A 9150-nucleotide genomic window follows, 5' to 3' on the forward strand; every position below is an offset into this window, starting at 1 on the left:
TAGCTGGCATCTAGAGACAGCTCAAACTCTCTCTGCACACGTCCTCTTTCACTGCCAGATAATGTAAATGGAATCATACTGTCTAAATTTGAGTTTTAGTAATTCTGCAGTTTTCTTCTGCAGTGAACAATGAGAAAGTCTGGGTTTTTATCTCTACCCATCACATTGTTCTCAGTAATTGGTTTGTCCTTAACTGTCAGATCTAGACACTTAGAGAAACAACGTGTTTTTTTTTTTTCTTCCTTTTGAATTTTCTTTTCTTTTTTTTTTTTTTTTTTTTTTTTACTAGGTTCTGGTCCGTGTTTGTTTTGGCTACCACAAAAAGCCTCCTGAGTCTCCCCAGGGACCCACAGGAGGTTGAACTTTCAGGATTTCCTTACTAAATAGGATCTTTCTGAAGAGGATTTTAAAAGAATACTAACCTCACTTAATCATCCCATAGATCTTCTTATTGCTGTGGATACTAATTTGTTAGCTACAATTTCTCTATTTTCTTATTTTAGCTTTCTTTTCATTTCCAGATCTCTCCCCCATGGTGGGTCCAACTTTTTATTATAATTCTGTTTGCTTCTCATTAAGAAACATTCCATCAGAGCTAAAATTACTACTCATATAATTAAATCATTATTTTCTAAGGGATACAATTTTATTGTTTGCCATATTGTTTACAAACATCTTTTCTGAATGATAGGTATCTTATCCTTTTTTCCTGGACTATGTGAATAAATCTTTTCAAGTTGACAGATATCTGCATGATTTGTTCTCATTCTGTGTTCTCAGTAAAGCATTCAAGAACAGTAATAATAGCTATCATTTATTGAGCCCTTAAGAGGTGCCAGCCAGTGTTCTAGGCACTTTACTTTGTTTTAATAAAACAACAACTCTAGGGGCTTTTGGGATCCTCGTTCTATAAATGATGCAAGTAAGGGATAGAGAGCTTTAGTAAATGGCTCAAAATCTCATAAAAAATAGTGAAGCTGAAGTTGTAGCTGAAGCAGTGTGGCTCCAGTGTCCACATTATTCACCACATGCTACACTTTCTCTCCAAGGATGTCTTGGATCTTAAATAGGTACATACTGAGTGAGAAACTTATAGTCACTATTTACTTACTGTAATCATGAAACCTCTTGCCCAACTGACTACCATTTGTCATGTAACAGTTATGAGCTTGAAATTTTTATTTAATTATAAATTTATAAAAAATGAAAAAAACTGTCAGCAGAATGCCATAAAGGAGAAGTGCACTAATAGCTTTGTAAATAGTTGACTAGAAAGGATTCTGAATTTCTCAATTTTAATCTCAGTGTTTTCCAGCGAGCAAACTGAAACAGACTTGTAAATGCATTCAGAAAATGACTCAAATCATGCCTTCTTACACAGAATTTGGAATTTCTCTTAGAGTGTGTTTCTTTTTGTAATCTGGTAACTAGGATTCTATTTTTGAGTACTCTTGGTATCTATATAGTGTTATGAATAAAACCATGTCCTACTGTTCTGTACCTCTTTCTACAGTGTCTACATTCTCCTCTTTCACTACCTAGCTCAACTCAAGAATTCAGAGAAAAATCCTCACTGCTTGTTGGTAGTTGGTGATAGTCATGAGTTGGTTCACTTGAGTTCAAAATTAATTGTTTATAATTAGAATATGGTATGTAAGTGTTGTAAAAATTGGGGTATAGGCAAGGATAAAATGGAGAGAATCACAGCTCCTTATAAGGTGGATAGAGAGTCAGACCACGTAATTGCTAAAGGGAACAATGTGATAAATAACATCATAGAATTTATACAGTTCAGAGTCCTGTCTTTTGACATTTATTGAAAGACTAATGAAGACTGAACATCCTTTGAAGCATGAAAGAATGAAATCTAACAGTAGAAGGCCAGAGTACTGAGTGAGATATTTCCCATGTTATTCTTGGTGCTACACAGATCATATTACAAAGGTACCACAATTACAAACACAAAGACTAAATCTATGTCAATTTGTTTATTTAGAGTTTAATACCAACATCAGAGAGGAGGTTTCTTGAGACCAAGAAGCCATTGACTATTCATCACAGCTGACTTCTGGCGAAGAAAAATGTTTTAAATAAGAAGTTATGAAATGTATGAATGGCTGTTGGGACTTTAACTCTTCTTCTGTGTAGGATATTCACTAAAACTTAGAGGTAGAGGCATTTACCTGTGGCTGAAACTAAAATCTTTGAGGAGAAATAGAATCATCAAGGGAAGATGGGCTCTTTGTGTGAGGAACTCGATAGAGACTTACTAAATGTTTAGTGTGTGTAAGTCACTATTGAGGATACAATGATGAAGATGTGCTCTGTGACACAATGGATGTAATCATATTCCTGTTCACTATTGCATTACAGGTCCTGTTCTCCTGAGCTCTCACCTCTGATACAAGCCTGAGAGAAGAGTAAATGAGACCTAATAACAGCATTACAGAATTTGTCCTCCTGGGATTCTCTCAGGATACTGGTGTGCAAAAAGAATTATTTGTCATGTTTTTATTCACATATGTTGTGACTGTGTTGGGGAACCAGCTCATTGTGGTGACTATCATTGCCAGCCCTTCCTTGGACTCCCCAATGTACTTCTTCCTTGCCTGCCTGTTATTTATAGATGCTGCATATTTCACTGCCATTTCTCCCAAATTGATTGTGGACTTACTCTGTGATAAAAAGACTATTTCCTTCCAAACTTTCATGGGCCAACTATTTATAGACCACTTCTTTGGTGGTGCAGAGGCCTTCCTTCTGGTGGTGATGGCCTATGATCGCTATGTTGCCATCTGTAAGCCACTGCACTATTTGACCATCATGAATTGACAGGTTTGCATCCTTGCATTGCTGGTGGCTGTGACAGGAGGTTTTGTGCATTCTGTGTTTCAAATTGTTGTTGTTTACAGTCTCCCTTTCTGTGGCACCAATGTCATTGATCATTTCAGTTGTGATATGTATCCATTATCGGAACTGGCATGAACTGACATCTACTTTATAGGCCTCACTGTGGTTTTCAGTGGTGGAGTACTCTGTATGGTCATCTTCACCCTTCTAATAATTTCCTATGGGGTCATCCTAAACTCCCTTAAAACTTACAGTCAGGAAGGGAGGCATAAAGCCCTGTCTACCTGCAGCTCCCACATCACTGTGATTGTTCTCTTTTTATTCCCTGTATTTTCATATATGTGAGATCTGTTTCAAACTTTTCTATTGATACATTCATGACTGTCTTTTATACAGTTATCACACCCATGTTGAATCCTTTAATATACACTTTGAGAAATTCAGAGATGAGAAATGCTATAGAAAAACTCTTGGCAAAAAAGGTAACTATATTTAGAATAAGAGGGTCCATCCTCATGTAGGTAAGGAGGTATGTAGTCATGGTCTTCCCAGTGAAGTTTTCAGGTTTCTAAGGGCAAGTCAAGGATCCCAAGGACAGGATTTAGATGCTCCCACCTCAATTAAGAAGTCATCCCACCATGATATCTGATTGAAGTTCAGGATCTCAACTTCTATATCCAGACTGAGTGTGGATGGGGCTTCTTGGGTGCAGGTCCTATTGTGCATGTTTTAAATTATGGTTTTTCCTATTTACAGATGTTTGAGGCAGGGCATTTCTTCCACATGCTCAGCACACAACGGAGAAAGGGAGGAATAGGTAATAAAATAGATGCTCCTGTTCAAAAGGGAAAGCTGTGGTGCTTCCTTCTGTGCAATTTATTTAAAGACTTTGTGAAATATACAAGCACCATATTCACAAATATCTTTAAAACTGGCCCTTCTCAGACTTGGGCTGTAATTGTATATGCAGTCATATAATACTGTTAAGTATCTTAGAATTATGTTTTCTAGTTTAAGGTACTTACGAGACACACCATTAAATTTTTCTGTAGTCTTTACAAGTATCTTATCATCCATAACTTTGAAATGGCATTTATTTTGATAACCTTTCTTACTTTTAGAGTACTTAGCTCTTTGCAGAGACTGGAAAGGGGAACCAGTTTTATGTTTGAAAGCAACAATTTCTGGTTCTTTTATGTTTCCTGCAAATTGTGTCTGAAAATGTTACAGTTAATATTTTCAGTAATTTTTTAAAAATCTATGCCTTATTATACGATACACTGCTCTAAGAAACAGCTGCAATTTCAAATATTCTATTTGGAAATTTTAGCCAAATCTACCTATTCACTTAAGTACATTTTTTATTCTCTACCTTCCTATAGGTGACAGAATTACACATTTTTTCAGCACTGGATAGCAACTCACTTTTTTTACAGCCTCTGGAATACTTCTGTTGAGCATTCACTTACAATACCCTGGTGGCCCCTAATTTGGGGCAATAAAGCCAATCAATGCCATACACTTTAAATTGTTGTTATGGAAACACCACTCCTTGAGGTATTACTTTTTATTCTGGTCCTGTCTTCATGTAAGGTGCATGACTCCACAGTTTTTGTGAGTTAAAACAACCATCATTTTATTTTATCTCAAAATTTTGTGAGCCAGGAATGCAGGCAGTTGCTGGCAGGGTATTTCTTCTGTTTTGTGTGGCAAGTATTGAAGTCAACCTCTTATTCACCTGATAACTAAGTATTCTGTAGGATTCAGTATAACTTAACTCACATTTGTAGTATATTGCAAGAGATGACAGTAAGAATTGCACTGGGTCCCTATTCCTATCTCTTTAGATGAAGGACCACAAGATCACTCCAGAGAATAGTCAGGCTTTTTACGTGGTGCTCAGAGATCTCAGTGGGAGAAAGCAGAAGGGTTCAGCCAGTTAAGTGCTGTGTCCAAAAATGGCGTAATGTCACTTGCATCATGTTCTATTTCATCGAGTGGTCACATGACCACCCCAGATTTGAGGTTTTACAGAAATAGAAGATAACGCTTGATTGGGAAGTGGCAAAGTAATTTTGCAGAGCAGCATGCAGAACAACTGTGTACATCTGAAAAAGAGCACATCTCAAAAATATTGGAGTTTTATTCATTTTTAAGTTTTATCTATAAATCATCTTGTATTAATAACATCTTAATATTGGGTTTTCTAATTCTTGAATACAGTATATCTGTTAGGTGTTTTAAATGTTTATTTGTGAAGAGTTTTCTAACTTTTATTAGTGTATGGATCTTCCTTATCTATTCCAAAGTGTTTATGTTTTCAGATTTCATCATAGATTTTTAACTTTTTTTAAAAAAATCCAACTTTTATTGTTGCTAGTATATATAAAGGAAATTGAATTTTTAATTTGACACTTGCATCCCATAAACTTGCTAAACTTACTTCTTATTCCAACAAAGTTATGTCTTTAGATTCTTTAGGGATTTTTGAAACACTATCATGTAATGTACAAGTAAAGATAGCTCATTACTTGGAAAGAGATAGGAGTGTTTCAGTTTCTTTTTGTGTCATTTTTAGAAAGTTGTCCTTTCCCTATGTTTTACCTAATTCATCTAAGCTGTCAAATTAATTGAAATAGTGTATTTTATAACAATACTTTCCAAACCTTTCAAAGTCTAAAGGGTCTATGGGATGATTATTTGTTTTATGATTTCTGATATTGGTAATTTGAATTTCTAGTTGTTTTCTCTTGATAACCCTTGCTAGCAATTTATCAATTTAATTGTAAAAGTACCAATTTTTGGCAATTTTTATTTTCTGTATTTTATGTTTTCCATTTTATTGGTGTTTGATCTTATATTTATGTCCTTTTGTTTACTTACCTTGGCTTTTATTTACTCACCTTGGCTTTTATTTACTCTTCTTCTAGCTTCTTAAGGTGATGGATCAGACGGCTGCTTTTAAACATTTATTTTAAGTGAAAGCATTTATAGCTACGCATTTTCCTTAAGTGCTGTTTTGATTACACCACACAAATTTTGGTGTGTTTCTGTTATTGCTTAGTTCTAACTATTTGCTTAGTTACATTATACCTTTTTCTTTGATTCATAGGTTCATTAAATATTTATTGGCATGTTTCCCAGTATTTGAAGTTTATTCTAGATACATTTATGAGTTATGTATTTATTCATAGCAAATTATTTCAATACTTGGTGATTCAAACAATTTGTGCTCATTCTCAATTTCTGTAGGTGAGGAAACTAAGGATGGTTTAGCAGGTTCCCGTGGTTATAAATTTTCTCACAAAGCTGTAATCATGGTGCTTCTTGGGGCTACCATCTCATATGAAGGCTTGGCTGAGGAAGGATACACTTCCACACTGGGTGTTGGTATTAGCAGTTATTTGAATTCAGCTGTAAGGGACACAGAGAATTAGGTTTTATTCTCATATATTAGTTCTTCATCTTGGAGTCACAATTTAAACCACAGTATCTTTGATTATATCTGATAGTTCTCTAGAAATAAACATATGTTTGTGCATGTTTTACCACGTACCAGTAAGACAGCACAGTGATTATAGACAGGCTTTTCAAATTTTAGCAGTAATACATATTACAATTGCGGTGGATGAATTTAAAACATTTATTAGGTAGGTTGAAAGTGACCAACATTTAGTGGAGCCCGTTATGTGATAAAGACGTTAGCTCGTTCAGTTAGGTATTTATGGGACTCTATCTAAGGCTCTTATGACAGAAAGATCCAATATTTAATTAACATATGATGAGATGAAGGTGTTCAATGGAGCCAATGATAAGCCAAGTCAGAGAAATAACAATGGAAGCCCTTAAGCACTGCTCCCTTGTTGGCAAATACAAATTTCTTTATTGTAGAAACAGTTACTGAATTGATATTGGAATAAAATTAAAGGATTGAATTAATGGACTACAGATTATTGTGGTTATATGTAACATAGATTCAGGCCTTGATCAAAAACCCATATGCTAACCTAAAACTGCAGAACTATGATTACCTACCTTTCCAAGAATCAGAATGTCAACTTCCACTCTCAGGATCTCTGCCTCTGAGCCTCAGGGCTTCTTGGGCATGGACTTTCTAACAGGAAGGGTAAAGCGCTCCTTACTGGGAATATTTTTAGAGAAGATAACCTGGGGCTTGTTCTCCTTTCATTCTTGCTGAAATATTACTTGCCACACCTAAATATTTCATAGTATAAAATTCATAATTTACTATTCAGTTTACTTTTGAGTTTTTGTTTACATATTACCGGCTTTTCACATTATTTGGCATTAGGCTACTTTTCTTATTTTTTTATTATTTTTTATTATACTTTAAATTTTAGGGTACATGTGTACAACATGCAGGTTAGTTCATATGTATACATGAGCCATGTTGGTGTGGTGCACCCATTAATTCGTCATTTAACATAATATCTCCTAATGCTATCCCTCCACACTCCCCCCACCCCACAGCAGGCCCTGGTGTGTGATGTTCCCCTTCCTGTGTCCATGTGTTCTCATTGTTCAATTCCCACCTATGAGTGAGAACATGCGGTGTTTCGTTTTTTGTCCTTGCGATAGTTTGCTGAGAATGATGGTTACCAGCTTCATCCATGTCCCTACAAAGGACATGAACTCATCATTTTTATGGCTGCATAGTATTCCATGGTGTATATGTGCCACATTTTCTTAACCCAGTCTATCATTGTTGGACATTTGGGTTGGTTCCAAGTCTTTGCTATTGTGAATAGTGTGGCAATAAACATACATGTGCATGTGTCTTTATAGCAGCATGTTTTATGATCCTTTGGGTATATACCCAGCAACGGGATGGCTGGGTCAAATGGTATTTCTAGTTCTAGATCCCTGAGGAGTCACCACACTGATTTCCACAATGACTGAACTAGTTTACAGTCCCACCAACAGTATAAAAGTGTTCCTATTTCTCCACGTCCTCTCCAGCACCTGTTGTTTCCTGATTTTTTAATGATCGCCATTCTAACCGGTGTGAGATGGTATCTTATTGTGGTTTTGATTTGCATTTCTCTGATGGCCAGGGATGATGAGTATTTTTTCATGTGTCTTTTGGCTGCATAAATGTCTTCTTCTGAGAAGTGTCTGTTCATATCCTTTGCCCACTTTTTCATGGGGTTGTTCTTTTTTTCTTGCAAATTTGTTTGAGTTCATTGTAGATTCTGGATATTAGCCCTTTGTCAGATGAGTAGGTTGCAAAAATTTTCTCTGATTCTGTGGGCTGCCTGTTCACACTGATGGTAGTTTCTTTTTCTGTGCAGAAGCTCTTGAGTTTAATTAGATCCCATTTGTCAATTTTGGCTTTTGTTGCCATTGCTTTTGGTGCTTTAGACATGAAGTCCTTGCCCATGCCTATGTCCTGCAAGGTATTGCCTAGGTTTTCTTCCAGGGTTTTTATGGTTTTAGGTCTAACATGTAAGTCTTCAGTCCATCTTGAATTAACTTTTGTATAAGGTGTAAGGAAGGGATCCAGTTTTAGCTTTCTACATATGGCTAGCCAGTTTTCCCAGCACCATTTATTAAATAGCGAATGGTTTCCCCATTTCTGGTTTTTGTCAGGTTTGTCAAAGATCAGATAGTTGTAGATATGTGACATTATTTCTGAGGACTCTGTTCTGTTCCATTGGTCTATATGTCTGTTTTGGTACCAGTACCATGCTGTTTTGGTTACTGTAGCCTTGTAGTATAATTTGAAGTCAGGTAGCACGAAGCGTCCATCTTTGTTCTTTTGGCCTAAGATTGCCTTGGCAATGTGGGCTCTTTTTTGGTTCCATATGAACTTTAAAGTAGTTTTTTCCAATTCTGTGAAGAGAGTCATTGGTAGCTTGATGGGGATGGCATTGAATCTATCAATTACCTTAGACAGTATGGCCATTTTCACGATATTGATTCTTCCTACCCATGAGCATGGAATGTTCTTCCATTTGTTTGTATCCTCTTTTATTTCATTGAGCAGTGGTTTGTAGTTCTCCTTGAAGAGGTCCTTCAGGTCCCTTGTAAGTTGGATTCCTAGGTATTTTATTCTCTTTGAAGCAATTGTGAATGGGAGTTCACTCATGATTTGGCTCTCTGTTTGTCTGTTATTGGTGTATAAGAATGCTTGTGGTTCTTGCACATTGATTTTCTATCCTGAGACTTTGCTGAAGTTGCCTATCAGCTGAAGGAGATTTTGGGCTGAGACAATGTGGTTTTCTAGATATACAATCATGTCATCTGCAAACAGGGACAATTTGACTTCCTCTTTTCCTA

The 9150-nt window shown here is 36.1% G+C and overlaps 1 pseudogene; it reads left to right on the top strand.

Moving 5' to 3' along the window:
* Nucleotides 1-2424: 2424 nt before the first annotated feature.
* On the top strand, nt 2425-3371 carry LOC101127186 (olfactory receptor 4A5-like; annotated as a pseudogene).
* Nucleotides 3372-9150: the final 5779 nt, after the last annotated feature.

Source organism: Gorilla gorilla, chromosome 9 (assembly GCF_029281585.2).
Source record: "Gorilla gorilla gorilla isolate KB3781 chromosome 9, NHGRI_mGorGor1-v2.1_pri, whole genome shotgun sequence".
NCBI lineage: Eukaryota > Metazoa > Chordata > Mammalia > Primates > Hominidae > Gorilla > Gorilla gorilla.